Here is a 17,945-nt window from a genome sequence, read left to right as displayed (position 1 = left end):
TTAGAACTCAGAACCTCCGTCTCCCAGGTCCATGCTCTTTCCACTAGACGAAACTATCTTCTCCATCGTGCGATACCATTCACAGCTGTCTTAGGATCATTACATTACCCTCTTCTGCTGACTTCTCTCCAAAATGGATAAAGCAGCACACATTATAATAGGGATGACTCTACCTCCATAGAAAGAGAGCACTGTCTTTCCTATTTGAAGACACTGTGAGCAGGGAATATATCTGTTTATCTTTGTATCGTGCTTAGTACAGTGTTCTGCATGTAGTAACTGCTCAAGAAATATGATTGAATAACTGAATTGCACTACCTGTCAGTCCATCGTATTTATTGAGTGCTACTCTGTGCAGAATGGTGTACTAAGTACTTGGAAGAGAACAATATATCAACAAATGGACACATTAAATGGGTGCAATAAGCAGTACAATATAACAATAAACAGAAACATTTCCTGCCCATAACGAGGTTACAGTTTAGACGACTTGCAGCAAGATGTCATCTATGTAGGAGAGGCCTAGGGAGGGTTAAATGGCCCCAGCATCGATTCTCCAATCTGGATGTGTAAAGATTGTTTGTTGCCAAGTGATCCCTTTGCTCTGTGCAAGACCTAATGCTGATTTTACACTTCCCAATTTTCCTCACATTCAAGGAGAACAAGCTGTTTCCTGATGGATGCCTGCCAGGCTGCTCTGCTGACTTTGGGTCTCAGCAAATCCACTGTTAGATCATATTATTTGAGCCTGGCTCTAAGGCATTCAATCAGCTCTCTCCGCATCCCTACTTATTATAATAATAATAATAACTGCGGTATTTTTTAAGTGCTTACTATTTTCCAGGCACAGTTCAAAGCGCCGGGGTAGACGCGAGGTAATCTGGTTGGACATAGTCCCCGTCCCACATAGGGCTCTCAGTTTCAGTCAATTTTACAGATGAAGGACCTGAGACACAGAGAAGTGATTTGCCCAAGGTCCCACAGCAGACAAGTGGCAGAGCTGGGATTAGAACCCAGGTCCTTCAGACTCCCAGGCCCCGGCTCTATCCACTAGGCCACGCTGCTTCTCTATCCTCACTCTTTTCCCAAGACAACTAGGCCGCACCCGTCATTCCTCTTGCACTAACCTATTTTCTCTACCTCAGTCTTATCTCTCTCACCTTCAACCCCTCACTCATATCTTCCCCCACGCCTGGAACTTCCCGTCCTTGCCTTCGTAACCAACAGACCACTATTCTCCCCATCTACAAAGCCCTGTAAAACTCATATCTCCTCCGGGAAGCCTGCCCTGATGAATCTTTCATCTCATCACCCTGTTTTCCTTCGCTATTGCATCACTTCTACACTTGAGCCAATACCATCAGTAAGAACTCACCCTACCCCCGACATTAGAGTACTTACGTACATAATTTTATCTATCGGAGAAACAGCGTGGCCCAGTGGATCGAGCACAGGCTTGGGAGTCAGAGGGACCTGGGCTCTAATTCCAGCTCTGCCACTTGTCATCTGGGTGATCTTGGGCAAGTCACTTCACTTCTCTGGGCCTCAGTTACCTCAACTGGAAAATGGGGATTGAGACTCTGAGCCCCGTGTGGGACAGGGACTGTGTCCAACCCGATTTGCTTGTATGCACCCCAGTGCTTAGTACAGTACCTGGCACAGAGTAAGCACTTAACAAATGTCACAATTATTATTATTATATTTTTATACTAAGTTGCTTCACCCTACTTTTCAATTTTTTAAAAATTTTCATATCCCTTGCTAGATTTTAAGTTCCATGAGGGCAGGGATTGTGTATACTAATTCTATCGCATTTTCCCAATTACTTAATACAGTGTTCTGCAAAGAGGAAGAGCTCAGTAAATACCAGTGATTGACTTAAAGGTGTCCTGTTTGATCTATCATCACTGGAGTAAAGAAGGATTTGACTTGGGTCTTGTCTCGTTCGAATGATCATTCTATTTATTTTATTAATGATGTATATATATCTGTAATTCTATTGATCTATTGTGAGGCTATTGATGCCTCTCTACCTGCTTTGTTTTGTTGTCTTTCTCCCCCTCTCTAGACTGTGAACCCATTGTTGGGTAGCGATTGTCTCTAACTGCTGCCAAATTGTACTTTCCAAGCTCTCAGTACAGTGCTGTGCACACAGTAAGTGCTCAATAAATACAATTGAGTAGACTGTAAGCCCGTCAAACGGCAGGGACTGTCTCTATCTGTTGCCGACTTGTTCATCCCAAGCGCTTAGTACAGTGCTCTGCACATAGTAAGCGCTCAATAAATACTATTGAATGAATCATTCATCACTGGTATTTACTGAGCACCTACTGAATCTGGAGCACAGTACTAAGCGCTTGAGAAGGTACATGGAAAAATATTCAGTCCATCAGTGGTATTTATTGGGCGCTTACTGTGTGCAGAGCACTGTCTTAAGTGCTTAGGAGAGTACAGTACAACAGAATTGGTAGACGTGTTTCTTGTCCACCACAAGCTTAGAGTCTAGAGGGGGGAATGGATATTAATAGAAAAAATATTATAGATACTTTTAATAAGTTACAGATATGTACAAAAGTGCTAAAGGGCTCAGGAAGGGGTGAAAAACAAGTGACAAAAGGGTATGGATCCAAGCGAGACACATGATCACTGTCCTTCAGAATCCTACAATCTGATGGGGTGGACAGACTGAAACAAAGGCTTATATAATTCTATGTATAGTGGGAGTAGGTGAAAGAACAACATTGTCATGCTTGTGATAATAATAATAATAATTATGGTACTTGTTAAGCACTTACTATGTGCCAAGCACTGTTTTAATTCTGGGATATATATTCATTCAATAGTATTTATTGAGCGCTTACTATGTGCAGAGCACTGTACTAAGCGCTTGGAATGAACAAGTCGGCACAAGTTAACCGCGACAAACACATGTGGGGCTCACACTCTTAAATCCCATTTTACAGATGAGGTAATTTAGGTTCAGAGAAGTAAAGTGTCTTGCCCAAGGCGACACAGCAGACATGTGGCAGAGCCGGGATTATAATCCAAGTGCCTCTGACTCCCAGGCCCGTGCTCTACCCACTAAATCATGCTGCTTTAACAGATCTGGAAACTGGTGGTAGGTTAAGCTTCTTATTCTGCATACATAAAGACAATTAAGGGTGTAGATTCTGAGGGGAAAATACAAAATGAAATCACTCACCACTTAATCCTGGAACTTTTTCTTCCATCCTTTGATATCAAAGCCTATCACTTCTCCCTTGTCATCTTTAAACAGAATGTAATAAGCACATAGATGTGCACCAGCTAAGTTCAATTAGCCTCAAAAACAATGTCAATTAAGAGCTCAGAATCGGCTCCTCAAAACTTGCTCAGAAGTGGGCTCAGGAATGCTTTAATAACAAAGCCACTTCTACTCCGTTTCACCGCCACCTCATTAGCACAATAAATCATGGGATTTTCCTTCGGCTTCGGAGACTGTGGAAAGATAATATTCACTTTATTGAGGCCAACTCAGTTTTTCTAAAGATTATTTAATGAGCTACCAATAAATGAAACACAAGAGGCAAAAATAGCCCAGCTAGCCAAATTCCATTTGGGGTAATAGAGATAGTTTACCCTACATTCTAACCGAGTGCTCAAGGAAATACCTACTAGGTAGACTATACGGAATACTGCACTATTTCTCCTTTCCTCTTCTCCCACTCCCTTCTGAGTCATCCTGACTTGCTCTCTTTGTTCATCCCCCCTTCCCAACCCCACAGCACTTATGAATATATCTGTAATTTTATGTATTTGTATTGATGTCTGTCTCTCCCTTTAGACTGCAAACCCATTGTGGGCAGGGAATATGTTTCCAGGCTCTGTCAAACTGTACTCTCCCAAGAACTTAATGCAGTGTTCTGCACCAAGTGCTCAGTAAATATGATTGATTGATTGATTGATTGATAAGCCAGTAAACAAAAAAGTGCTAGGATCGATAAAGGTACCTTAGGCTAATTTCCTTTCATCTTAGAGCCCCTCTCTACACCCCCCGACATGCTGATCTACTATATTCTTGTTTTGTATGGTATTTGTTAGGTGCTTACTATGTGCCAGGCACGGTTCTAAGCACTGGGGTAGATATTCAGTCATATTTCCCCCCTTCAAAGCCTTACTGAAGGTGCACCTCCTCCAGGAGGTCTTCCTAGACTAAGCCCCCCTTTTCCTCAGCTACCGCTCCGCCCTCATCACCTCGATTCGCTCCCTTTACTCTTCGCCCCTCCCCGCCCCAGAGCACTTATGTATATATCAACATATCTATAATTCTATTTATTTATATTGATGCCTGTGTACTTGTTTTGATGTCTGTCTCCCCTCCTCTAGACTTTGAGCCTGTCGTGGGCAGGGACTGTCTTTGTTACTGAATTGTACTTTCCAAATACTTAGTCCCATGCTCTGCACTCAGTAAGCGCTCAATAAATACGATTGAATGCATGAATGAAATTTACTGAGTGCTCACTCTGTGCAAAGCTCTGTACTAAGCGGGTGGGAGAGTACGGTGCAACAATAAATGGACACATTCCCTGCCCACCACGACCTTACAGTCTAGATGGGAGGGACAGAGACATTAATACAAATAAATAAATTACAGACCTGTGCATAAGTGCTGTGGGGCTGAGGGGAAGAGCAAAGGAACCAAGTCAGGGTGACTCAGAAGGAGATATGAGAAGAGGAAAGGGGCCACATAGGAGGCCTCTTGGAGGAGACATGCCTTTAATTAGGCTTTGAAGGGGGCAAAGTGTGATTGTCTGGTGGATCTGAGGAGGGAAGGCGTTCCAGGCCAGAGGCAGGTTGTGGGGCCGGTGGCAAGATAGGTGAGATGGGGGCACACAGAGAAGGTTAGCATTAAAGGAGTGAAGTCTGTGGGCTGAAGTGTAATAGGAGAGTAGCAAGGTGAGGCAGGAGGGGACAAAGTGATGGACTGCTTTAAAGCCAATGGTGAGGAGCTTTTGTTTGATGTGGAGGTGGATGGGCGACCGCTGGAGTTTTTTGAGGAGCAGGGTGACATTTCCTGAATGTATTTGTAGAAGAATGACCCATGCAGCAGAGTGGAGTACGGACTGGAGTGCGGAGAGACAGGAGGCTGGGAGGTCAGCAAGGAGGTGGATGCAGTAGTCCAGGTGGGTTAGGATGAGTGATTGTATTAACGTGGTACAAGCTAATTGGGTCGGACACCATCCATGTCCCACTTGGGGCTCACAGTCTTACTTCCCATTTTACAGATGAGGTGACTGTAGCCAAAAGAAGTGAAGTGACTTACCCAAGGTCACAGAACAGACAAGGGAAGCAGCACGGTGTAGTGGATAGACCACGGACCTGGGAGTCAGAAGCTCATGGGTTCTAATCCCGGCCCCACCACTTGTCTGCGGTGTGACCTTGGGCAAGCTGCTTAACTTCTCTGTGCCTCAGTTAGCTCATCTGTAAAAGATGAGGATTATGAGTGTGAGCCCAATGTGGGACAGGGACTGTGTCCAAATCGATTAACTTGTATCTACCACAGCACACAGTACTGTGCTTGGCACACAGTAAATATTTAACAAATACCCATCATTATCATTATTTTTAAGTGAAAGAACCGGGATTATCAGCCAGATCCTTCCGACTCCCAGGTCTGTGCTCTAACTACTAGACCAGGCTGTTCTGCTACTGTGTTCTTTGGGTGCAAGAACAAACACACAAATGCCTAAGTTAAATAAGATGGGAAGGAATTTCTCTGCCACAGTTCCTTTGGGCAGACTTCTGAATGCTAAGGGGACAGGGTTACTCTCAAGCTATTTAAAAGGAAGGAGGGTTTCCAGTGTTTAGAAAGTCATTCAACCTGGGCCTCTCCCTCATCCCCACTTCAAGCCCTCCAGCCACATAGAAGTTACTTAGTACTAAAATTGTGGTATTTGTTAAACACTGACTATGTGCCAAGCACTGTTCTAAGCTCTGGGATAGATACAAAGTATGCAGGTTGTCCCACGTAGGGCTCGCAGTCTTGATCCCCATTTTACAGATGTAGTAACTGAGTCACAGAGAAGTTAAGTGACTTGCCCAAGGTCACCCAGCGGACAAGTGGTGCAGACCCCATGTCATCTGCCTTCCAAGCCCGTGATCTTTCCACTAAGCCACACAGCTTCTCTACTAAGTACCAGGCAGGGATACAAGCTAATTAGGTTGGATACAGTCTCTGTTCCACTTGGGGCTCACTGTCTCAATCTCTATTTTACAGATGAGACACCTGAAGCCCAGAGAAGTGAAGTGACTTACCCAAGACCACAAAGCAGACAAATGGAGGATCCGGGATTAGAACCCATGACCTTCTGACTCCCAGGTCCATGCTCTATTCACTAGGCCATGTTATTTGGTTAATAACACCTTATTTGAAAAGTGTGAAATGTGGAAGAGTCTGAATGCTGACTGCACAGTAATGACCCAAGAGGGTACAGGCAAGAAAACAAAGCCTTGGTTTTTCTCGACAGAGAAGTACCGTTTAATTGTCAGAGGAAGGTAAATGCGTATAATATTCATACGCCCACCCAGATAATTGCTCCAAACAAAAGAACTCTTTTTATACCTGAGCAATGTTTATGCAGTGATTGGTTTTGTTCCAAGAAACAATGAGTGATCAGAGCAAGCACTTCTAAACGAGAGTCAAAAATGATCTCAATTCAGAAAATATCTTGCCCAATAGACATGCTAAGTTTCTTAGCATGTAGAAGCAGTGTGGCTCAGTGGAAAGAGCACGGGCTTTGGAGTCAGAGGTCATGGGTTCGAATCCCTGCTCGGCCACATGTCAGGTGTGTGACTTTGGGCAAGTCACTTAACTTCTCGGTGCCTCAGTTACCTCATCTGTAAAATGGGGATGAAGACTGTGAGCCCCACGTGGGACAACCTGATTCCCCTGTGTCTACCCCAGCGCTTAGAACAGTGCTCGGCACATAGTAAGCCCTTAACAACAAATACCAACATTATTCTTCTTCGATCTTCCAGTTTTGGACCCCGAATCACTATCTTCACAAACACTGGGAAGTCAATCATAATAATAATAATAATGATAAAAAGATAATTCTGGTTTGAATTAAGGGCTTACTATGTACCAGGCACTGTACTAATCAGTGGGTTGGATACCAGCAAATAGGGCTGGACACTGTCCCTGTCCCACATGGGGCTCAGAGTCTTAATCCTTTTTTTTCAGATGAGGTAACTGAGGCCCATTCATTCATTCAATCATATTTATTAAACACTTACTGTGTTCAGAGCACTGTACTAAGCGCTTGGAAAATGCAATTCGGTAACAGATAGAGACAATCCCTATCCAACAACGGGCTCACAGTCTAGAAGGGCGAGACAGACAACAAAACAAAACAAGTAGACAGGCATCAATAGCATAATCAACACCAATAGCCCAGAGAAGTGAAGTGACTTGCCCAAGGTCACACAGCAGACAGGTGGCAGAGGCGGGATTAGAACCGAGGTCCTTCCGACTCCCAGGCCCGGGCCCTATCTGCTACTTCTCTAATAATAAAATAACAATAATCACAGAAGTGGCAGTGGGAAGGAAAGTTGGCGTCGCCCTTCTGCCTCCCTCGACTTTGCTCAGCCATCAATCAGTCATATTTTTTGAAGCGTTGCTGTGCGCAGAGCACTGTACTAAGCGCTTGGGAGAGTACGATACAACAGAATTAGCAGACACATTCCCTGCCCATAATGAGCTCACAGTCTAGAGGAGCTTACCGTCTGGCCATCTCGTGTTAAACCGTTCAACTACGGTGAACCAACCCCAAAAGTAGTTTTCCGACTTGTCGGACAGCCAACGGTACGATTGAATGAATGAGTGAGCGGTGCTCAGTGCTTAGAACAGTGCTTAACACTCAGTAAGTGCTTAACAAGTACCATTATTATTCCTGGGTAACAAGTAAACAGAGAACTAGGGGTAGGGTGCTGCAGAGAAGATCAAGGAAGTAGAAGACTCCGAGCTAGGTTCATCCCGATAAAATGGAATAACTTGTCCAAAGCCTTCTTTGATAGAGTCCCAGAGGTGGATTGGGAAAATCCCACTGACCAGCTGTGAGTTATTCATTCAGTCGTATTTAATGGGCACGTAATATGTGCAGAGCACTGTATTAATAATGATAATAATAATGACTGTGGTATTGGTTTGGTGCTTACTATGTGCCAGGCACCGTACTAAGCACTGGGCACTGTACTAAGCGCTTGGCAAAATTCAAAACGAGCTTCCAGTCTACAGGGGAAGGCAGAGATGAATATAATTAAATTGCAGATCTGTACATAATTCACGCTCTATCCTGGCAGGCACGCATTGTACATCGGGAAGCAGCGTGGCTCAGTGGAAAGAGCCCGGGCTTCGGAGTCAGAGGTCATGAGTTCGACTCCCGGCTCTGCCCCTTGTCAGCTGTGTGACTGTGGGCAAGTCACTTCACGTCTCTGTGCCTCAGTTACCTTATCTGTTAAAGGGGGATTAACTGTGAGCCTCACGTGGGACCACCTGATTACCCTGGATCTACCCCAGCGCTTAGAACAGTGCTCTGCACATGGTAAGCGCTTAACAAATACCAACATTATTATTATTATTCTTATCGGTCTAACTCAGCTTCCTCTCCCTGAACTGAAGTCCATCCCTTCTTTCTCGTAATAATAATGATAATAATGGTATTTGTTAAGCATTTACTATGCGTCAAACACTGCTCCAAGCGCCGGAGTAGGCACCAATCAATCAGGTCAAACCGACAGAAGTTTCATTATTTCCGTCTTGCTGCTCTGACGGACTCTGAACCAGGCGAAATACTTGAATTATGTGCTTGAGATATTGGTTAACCCGTGGTATTCATTGAACACTTAGTGTATGTAGGGGGCTGTAAAAAGCACTTGGGAGAGTTGGGGGATATAATCCCTCCCCTTAAGGAGCTTACAGTGTACAGGATAATAACTGTGAAATTTGTGGAGCTCAAGTTACAAGTCAAACAGTGCTCTAGGCACTGGGGTAGACACAAGTTAATCAGGTCAGACACAGTTTCTGTCCCACCTGGGACTCACGGCGTAAGCAAGAGTGAGAACGGGTATTTAATCCCCATTTTATAGATGAAAAAACAGAGGGTCAGAGAAGGGAAGGGACTGGCCCAAGGTCACATAGCAGGCAGATGATACAGCAGGGATTAGAACCCAGTTCCACGCCCTATCCAGTAGGTCATGCGCCTGATTTTGGTCCTCCCGCGAACCACGATTCCCCCCGGGTCACCGGCCTGGTAAGTGTCCCGGTATTAGAGAGAAATATATCTAACAAAAAATCCTCAGATTCTATTCTCAGCCTGAAACTCTCCGTAATCCTTTGATTCGGCTCCTTTCATGTGTAAGACAGGAATAGCAACTACGGACTTGCCCAGAGGGGGATCTGTGATGCTGAAATAAGGTGCTGAGATTCGAAAGGGAAGGTGTTCTTTACAGGCAAAGGGAAGCGGCATGGCGTAATGGGTAGAGCACAGTCCTGGAAGTCAGAAGGTGGTGGGTTCTAATCCCGACCCTGCCTCTTATCTACTGTGGGACCTTAGGAAAGTCACTTCACGTCCCCCTCTAGCCTGAAAGCTTGTTGTGGTGTTTGTTCATGGCCGTATTATACTATCCCAGTCGCTTAGTACAGTGCTCTGTGCACAGTAAGCTCTCAATAAAAACGACTGAATGAAATACGAAGGAGTGAATGAATTCTCTGGGCCTCAGTTACCTCATCTGTAAAACGGGGATTGAGATTGTGAACCCCATGTGGGACAAGGACTGTGTACCCACCCTGGTGCTAAGTACCGAACCTGGCACGTAGTAAGTGCTTAAAAAGCACTACAGTTGTTATTATTAGTATTATGTTATCAAAGCCCAAGGAGAGGCTCCCAGGCAGCAGCAAGTAATAGTAGAAGTGGCATTTATTGGGCACCCATTGGGCACAGTGCTCTGTATTAGATGCTTGGGAAGTACGGAATAACAAAGTGAAAGATTCCCTGCCCATAATTAGCTTACACCAACATAAAGATATGGACAACTAGAGCTGTGAAATAGACAACTAGACATAAATACACTGAGCAGACATATACACAAGTTCTGTCTTAATTTGGTGACAACTATACATGAGAGAACTAGTCTCTCCAGGCGTAAAATTTCACAGTTGAGCGCATAGTGAATTAATTAGAAAACAGAGTATATTGAAGCCTGGCCCATTATGATCAAGAAACTCATTTCAACCACAACAGAAGGATGAAAGTAGCAGCGTGACCTAGTGGAAAAGCACTGGCTTGGGAGTCAGAGGACCTGGGTTTTAATTCTGGCTCCATCACTGGCTTGCTGGGTCACCTTGGGCAAGTTACTTAAGTTCTAGGGGCCTCAGTTTCCTCAACTGTAAAAATGGGGATTTAATGCCTGTTCTCCCTCTTATTTAGACTGTTAGCCCCATGTGGGACAGGGACCGTGTTCTGTCCTGATTAGCTTTTATCTGCTCCAGTGCTTAGAACAGTGCATGACACATAGTAAGCGCTTAACAAATATCATAATAATGCCAATGGTAACAATGAAATCATTCTATACCCAGGAGATTACTCTCAGGAGCCAAAAAAATGGAAGGGAGTACCGGATAACTTCCTTCAGAGACAGAGCCGAGTCTGTTGAATTATTTCAATATCTACGACACAGCGAGCACTTCATTAATGTGAATAAAATTTATAACCAATTATTGTTAATAATAATTATGGTATTTGTTAAGCGCTTACTCGACGCCAGGCACCGTACTAAGCACTGGGGTGGTTTATTATTATTACTGCTATTATTCCTATTTTTTTAATGTTTTGATGGTATTTGTTAAACATTTACTACATCACACAGAAGCCAAATGGTGGAGCCGGGCTTAGAAACCAGGTCCTTCTGACTCCCAGGCCCGGGCTCTATCCTCTAGGCCGTGCTGCTTCTCTAATATTTGAAACTTTGTTTAGCTCCATGCTCAACTGTTTACTTTTCCTCATGCGGCTCTATTTGGAAACCGTAGTTAAGTCGTGAATTGAATTATACCCACTGACATGAAAGTGCAATGTCTCATTATTTTTCAAGCGTTAATTTCTACAATATGCTAAGGGCTGAGCAAAATAGCTCAAAGAATCAATACTCCTGCCCAGTTCAAATTTCTATATGCCCATCCGAGGGCTTAATTTGATCTGCTGCTTGCATCTATAATTTGATCTGCTGCTTGCAGCTATAATTCAACCTTTGACTAATTACAAAAGGCATCAAAAGAGGTAGCCTGAGACTAGTACCGTAAAAATACTAATTCCTATGATTTTGGTACTTGTGAAATGCTAATACCTTTAGAAATGGATTCCCAGTAAAAAGGAACGGGGCTTAATGAACATTTTGACCTCAATCAGAGGGTCGTGTAATTTCAAGACGTTTCTTTGTGTAAAGGCCAGGGAGAGTTTACACCACACAGATACAGTCTGTTGGATAAAAGGCTTTAAATAGATTGTAGGTGGAAGACTCTAGCAGTATCAATTATCTTTCTCTGGAAACTTTTTAATTAAGGCACTTAGGAAATTCACATCTGATAAGCATTCCGGTTAAGGCTGCGTTAAATGGAAAACTAGAAGGCTGGAGCAGAGGACACGGGGAAAAAGAATTTTCCCTTTTCCAGTAAAATAAAACCCGAGAACAAACCGTATACTTATTTACTGGAGGCAATTTGGAAAATTATGTGTGTCCAGAGAGCAACAATGAAACCAGAAAGCCCAGGGGACCTCTACCCCCTGTCCCTGCTTGATGTGTGTCGCTGAGCTTTGAGTTCGAAGACAAAATAGTGCTTATTAAAAGGCACAATTCAGGACTGCTGTCAATTATACAAGCACACGCTTTCCTCATGTACATTTCTGAATCTATGTAATGGGTAGTCCTTTATTTTCCGCTCCACAAATGTTTCAGACACACATTATGTGACAAGGTTTTGGCAGTAAAAGCAGCAAGTTTGAAAAGAAAAGTTCACTGACTCTACCCAAGGATACCTTTGAACGCTGTCCTCTCTCTCTCAAGGTCCTGGATTTGATAAGGGTTAGAGCTTCTACCTTGATGCTCTTACTCTTAAATGAACTTTAACTTTGTAAAGAGACACTCGGTGACTGGATCTTTAATCGTTGTGCAGAAAAACAATATGTAAAAAAGTGGCCTTAATAATTATAATAATAATAATAATGGTATTTGTTAAGCGCTTACTATGTGCAAAGCCCTGTTGAACTAGAGAAGCGGCATGGTTCAGTGGAAAGAGCCTGGACTTGGGAGCCGGAGGTCATGGGTTCGAATCCCGGCTCTGCCGCTTGTCAGCTGTGTGACTGGGCAAGTCACTTCACTTCTCTGTGCCTCAGTTCCCTCATCTGTAAAATGGGGATTAACTGTGAGCCTCACGTGGGACAACTTGATTACCCTGTATCTCCCCCAGCGTTTAGAACAGTGCTCTGCACACAGTAAGAGCTTAACAAATACCAACATTATTATTATTATTACCTATGCATTCAAAGTAATGGAAAGAGCACAGACTTGAGTCAAACCACCTGCATTAATAATAATCATCATAATAATAGTGTCAAGCACTATTCTAAGCACTGGGGTAGACACAAGGTAATCAGGTTGTCCCACGTGGGTCTCATAGTCCGAATTCCCATTTTACTTGACTTGTCCGGGCTTCTACTCCTGGCTCGACCACTTGCCTGCTCCGTGACCTAGGGCAAGTCTCTTTACTTCTCAGTGTCTCACTTTCCTCACTGTAAAATGAGGATTCAATAACTGTTCTCCCGCCTACTTAGAATGTGAGTCCCACGTAGGGCAAGGACTGCGTCTGATCCGATTAACTTGTATTTACCCCAACGTTTAATAGTGTCCCTGGCACAAAGTCAGCACTCAACAAATACTACAACTATTATTATTATTTTTCTCTGGTTTTCACGGCCCCATGTCAAAAAGGTCATGGAGGTGGCTGATATTGCTAAACTGAAATGCTATTGGCCGAAGCAGTCAGTCAAACCAGAGGATTTATTTCACAGCAGTGTACGGAACACTGAAATAAGAACTTGTCAGGAGACAAAAGGGGTAGAAGACAGGTTTTCTGTCCATGGGGATTTTATAATAGTTCCCACAAATCTGGTGAAGATTGTCACCAACACCAGCAATTCGTACAAAGTCAACATGTCCACTAATTCTGTTGTATTGTACTCTCCCAAGCACTCAGTACAGAGCTCTGAAAGTCGTGATTTCTAATCCTGGGTCTGCCTCTTGTCTGTTGTGTGACCTTGGGCAAGTCACTTTACTTCTCTGGGCCTCAGTTACCTCATCTGTAAAATGGGAATTGAGACTGTGAGCCCCACATGGGAAAGGGACTGTGTCCAAATCAATTTGCTTGCATCCACCCCAGCGCTTAGTACAGTGTTTGGCACATAGTAAGCACTTAACAAATACCATTATTATTATTATTATAGTAAGTGCCTAATAAATGCCGTTGACTGACTGACTGGATAAAATACATTAACAGCCTCTCCCACAAAAACCAATAAAATGAAGGATACAGCTCTGGTCCTGAAGGAGTTCATTCATTCTAATAATAATAAGAAGAAGAATGTCCAATTCACTCATTCAATCATATTTATTGAGTACTTACTGTGTGCAGAGCACTGTACTAAGTGCTTGGAAAGTACAATTCAGCAATAAGGAGACAATCCCTGCCCACAATGGGCTTACAGTCTAGAAATATAGGAACAAAGTCTTTTTTCCTAACCAAGTAGCCTATAGTCAGTTTTCCCTCTCTTCCTCTGCTCCCCCTCCGCCCTCTGCTTCCTCTCCCTTCCCCCCTTCACCTCCCCTCGGCTAAGCCCCCTTTCCCCCCTTTCCCTCTGCTCCTCCCCCTCTCCCTTCCCCTCCCCTCAGCACTGTGCTCATTTGTATATATTTTTATTACCCTATTTATTTTGTTAATGAGGTGTCCATCCCCTTGATTCCGTTTATCGTGATTATGTTGTCTTGTTTTTGTCCGTCTGTCTCCCCCGATTAGACTGTAAGCCCGTCACTGGGCAGGGATTGTCTCTACTTGTTGCCGAATTGTACATTTCAAGCGATTAGTACAGTGCTCTGCACATAGTAAGCGCTCAATAATTACTATTGAATGAATGAATGAACGAAACCAAACTGCTCTTCTTGGCACCCATTTCAAAGTCTGATAGTGAAGCGGCATGGCCTAGTGGATAGAGCACGAGCATGGGAGTCAGAAGGACCTGGGTTCTAATCCCGGCTCCGCCACCGGTCTGCTGTGTGACCTCGAGCAAGTCACTTCATTTCTCTGGGCCCCAGCTCCCTCCCATGGGAACTGAGAGTGTGAGCCCCATGTGGGACAGGGTCTGTGTCCAATCCCATTATCTCGTTCCCCTCCCAGGCCTTAGAAAAGTGCCTGGCGCATAGTAAGAGCTTAACAGATACCATAGATATTATCTCCGGAAATAGTTCTTTCAAAGATCTCTTAACTGGAATGATTAAAAACAAATGACTTCTGCTTCCTTCCCCTGCCTACCCCGAATGCCACGGTTTCTTTTAACCTGGCAGAATCAGAGCTGCCCCGTAGGATGAATAGAAAGCCAGATAGCCCGGTGAGTTTTAGACACCTCTCCATTTTCTGCTTGACTCAACCATCTAGAATCTTTTTGTACTACTGGAATAAGAAGTATTTAGTGCAAATGCCTACTACGGTTCATTAATGACCTAAAAATATACATAAATGAAAGCCAGAAATTAAGTTTCTACCCCTCTTCGGATTTTTCACTCGAGTTTCTCGTACGTGACAGAATTAACTGCCGAGATTTGATTTTTATCTACTTGTATTTCTCCAGCCTACCCTTCTGCGGAGGAATTAATAAGCAGTGACACAGCCAGAAGGCAGACTGCTGGAAGGAAGAGGAAATAAGAGACTTTAAGCCCCACCATCTCCTGAAGAATCAAGAATTGACTCTACACTTTCAGATCTCTATCTAAGGGAGCTGAAATTCCACTTTGATTAGACAGAATTAGAGCTGTACATGTAGTCAGTTTGAAGGTGAAATTTGTTTTGGTTCCAAAGTTACTAGGTTCGTGGTGTCTGTTTACAATCCTCCACTTTCTGGAGAAGGGAATTGTCTGCTCTCTCCCCTCACTCTTCTGGGTTCATCTAACTTGTCTTGTATCGTCCAGTCGTGTCCAACCCATAGCGATACCAAGGATACATCTCTCCCAGAACACACCGGTCCCCACCCGCAATTGTTCTGGTAGTGGATCCATAGAGTTTTCTTGGTAAAAATAAAGAGTGGTTTACCCCTCCTGCCTTCTGCGCAGTCAACTTGAGTCTCCGCCCTCGACTCTCTCCCACGCCACTGCTGCCCAGCGTGGGTGAGTTTTGCCTTGTAGCGGATTGCCTTCCACTCGCTAGCCACTGACCAAGTTAGGAATGGAATGGACAGGCCTCCGCTTGACTCTCCCTCCTTTAGCGGAGACTGGTAGAGTACCGGAAACTCCCCAGGTGCTACTCTGAGAGGGGATTATCTAACTTGGATCTGTCAAAATGCCAAACTCCAAGCTGGTAGGTTTACAGACCACCTCTTTCCCCATATTCAAAAATCACATCTTCTTCAAGAAGCCTTCCTTGACTAATCTCTAATTTCCACACACTATTAATCCTCCTTTCTGTGCCGTGTTTGTGTTTGAGTCTCTATCCCATCGACACTTCGTTGCTCACCCCAGATCTCCTGCTTCCCTTCTCTCTTATTTGTTTAAATGTCTGTCTCCCCTGTAGACTGTAAGCTCCTTGAAAGTCAACATGTCCAACAACTTCATTATATCAAACTCTTCCAAGCACTTAGTATTGTGTTCTGCGCAGAGTAAACATTTAATGAATATCATTGATTGATTAATTGGCAAGTGATTCCTTTTTTCATTTTACCGTGGAACAATTCTCTATCTCTGGTTTCATGGATTATTGTCATTTATGGTGGACTATGCCATATTGGAATCAATGACCTAGAAGCAACTGGCTTTATAGACTATCACCAGTTTTCCTTTTTTTCCTCAACATCAATTTATGTTATTCCATCAGCATTTTTCCTCCTACTTTACCTTGCAGCCCACATTATTCACTCCTCTAATGCCAACCTTCCAACTGTACCTTGATCTTGTCTCTCTCGCTGCCGACCCCTTGCCCAGGCCCTCTCTCTACCCTGGAACTCCCTTCTCTTTCATATACGACAGACCACCACGCTACTCACCCTCAAAGCCCAGCTACGATCCCAGGGGCCTGGCACAGAATAAGCGAAACGAAAACTCCTGATTATTGGCTTCAGAAGCTCTCCGTCACCTTGCCCCTTCTTACCGCATTTCCCTTCTCTCCTTCTACATCCCTGCCCACACTCTCTGATCCTCTGCTCTGCATCCATCTCGCCTGTCCTGCCGTCGATCCTGGCCCATGTCCTACCTCTGACCTGGAATGCCCCCCCCCCAAATCCACCAAACAATGACTCTTCCCCCCCTTCAAGGCCGTACTCACCTCTACCAAGAGGCCTTCCCCGACTAAGCCCCCCTTTTTGTCAGCTCCCTCTCCCTTCTGCTTCACCTCAACTTTCTCCCTTTAATAACGTTGGTATTTGTTAAGCGCTTACTGTGCGCAGAGCACTGTTCTAAGCGCTGAGGTGGACACAAGGGAATCAGGTTGTCCCACGTGGGGCTCCCACTCTTAATCCCCATTTTACAGATGAGGTAACTGAGGCACAGAGAAGTGAAGTGACTTGCCCAAATTCACACAGCTGACAAGTGGCAGAGCTGGGATTCGAACCCATAATCTCTGACTCCAAAGCCCATGCTCTTTCCACTGAGCCACGCAGTGGAAGAGCTCCCTTTGCTCTCCCCCCAACCGCCCCACGACACTTAGGTATATCTGCATATGTCTATAATTCTATTTATTTATAGCAATGTCGGTTTACTTGTTTAGATGTGGATATATCTATAATTTTACTTATATTGATATCTGCCTACTTGTTTTGATGTCTGACTCCCCCCCTCTAGACTGCAAACCCAGTGTGGGCAGGGATTGTCAGGGATTGCTGAATTGTACTTTCCAAGCGTTTATTACAGTGCTCTGCAAACATTAAACGCTCAATAAATGTGATTGCGTGAATGAATGAAAGTACTTTACTTATACCACCATTACCATCTCTTCCAAGAAGCCTTCCCTGATTAACCTCTCATGTCCCCGATCTTATTTTTCTACTCTTCCGCTCTGCCTCGCCATTTGGGTGTGTATCCCTTAAGCGCTCTGATATTCCACCCTCAGGCCGGCAGCACTTATGTACGTGTCTGCTGAGGGACCTCGGGCAAGTCAACTCACTTCTCTGAGCCTCAGTTACCTCATATGTAAAATGGGGATCGACACTGTGAGCTCCATGTGGGACAGGGACTGTGTCCAACCTGATTGGCTTGTATCCACTCCAGCGCTTAGTACAGTGGCTGGCACATAGTCAGCGCTCATCGAATTGTACTTCCCTAGCGTTTAGTACAGTGCTCTGCACACAGTAAGTGCTCAGTAAATACGATTGAATGAAGTACCATAATAAGTATTATTATTACATATCCCTATAGGCTACCCCTTTCCCTATTCAGTCATTATTCATGTTGACGACCGTTTCCCCATGACTAGATAATAAGCTCCTTCTGGGTAGGAAGCATTCATTAGTTCCTTCAATTGTATTTTTTTGAACACTTACTGTGTGCAGAGCACTGTACTAAACGCTTGGGAGAATACGGTGCAACAATAAAAAGACTCATTAGAACATGTCTACCAACTCTTTTGAATTGTATGTACTTTTTCAAGCACTTAGAACAGC

General features: G+C 44.1%; 1 protein-coding gene and 1 non-coding gene across 6 annotated transcripts in view; both read right to left on the bottom strand.

Annotated features, from left to right (window-relative positions):
- Nucleotides 1–17,945, bottom strand: part of DLGAP1 (DLG associated protein 1) — a 978,335-nt gene that overhangs the window by 254,325 nt on the left and 706,065 nt on the right. The window lies entirely within an intron of this gene.
- LOC114812487 lies at nucleotides 15,473–15,610 on the bottom strand. Its single transcript, XR_003760140.1, has one exon. It is a non-coding gene; the product is annotated as a small nucleolar RNA SNORA7 (small nucleolar RNA).

Source organism: Ornithorhynchus anatinus, chromosome 5, assembly GCF_004115215.2.
Source record: "Ornithorhynchus anatinus isolate Pmale09 chromosome 5, mOrnAna1.pri.v4, whole genome shotgun sequence".
Classification (NCBI taxonomy): Eukaryota; Metazoa; Chordata; class Mammalia; order Monotremata; family Ornithorhynchidae; genus Ornithorhynchus; species Ornithorhynchus anatinus.
Note: the sequence above shows the minus strand (reverse complement) of the source record. Positions and strands in the feature narration are given on the sequence as shown.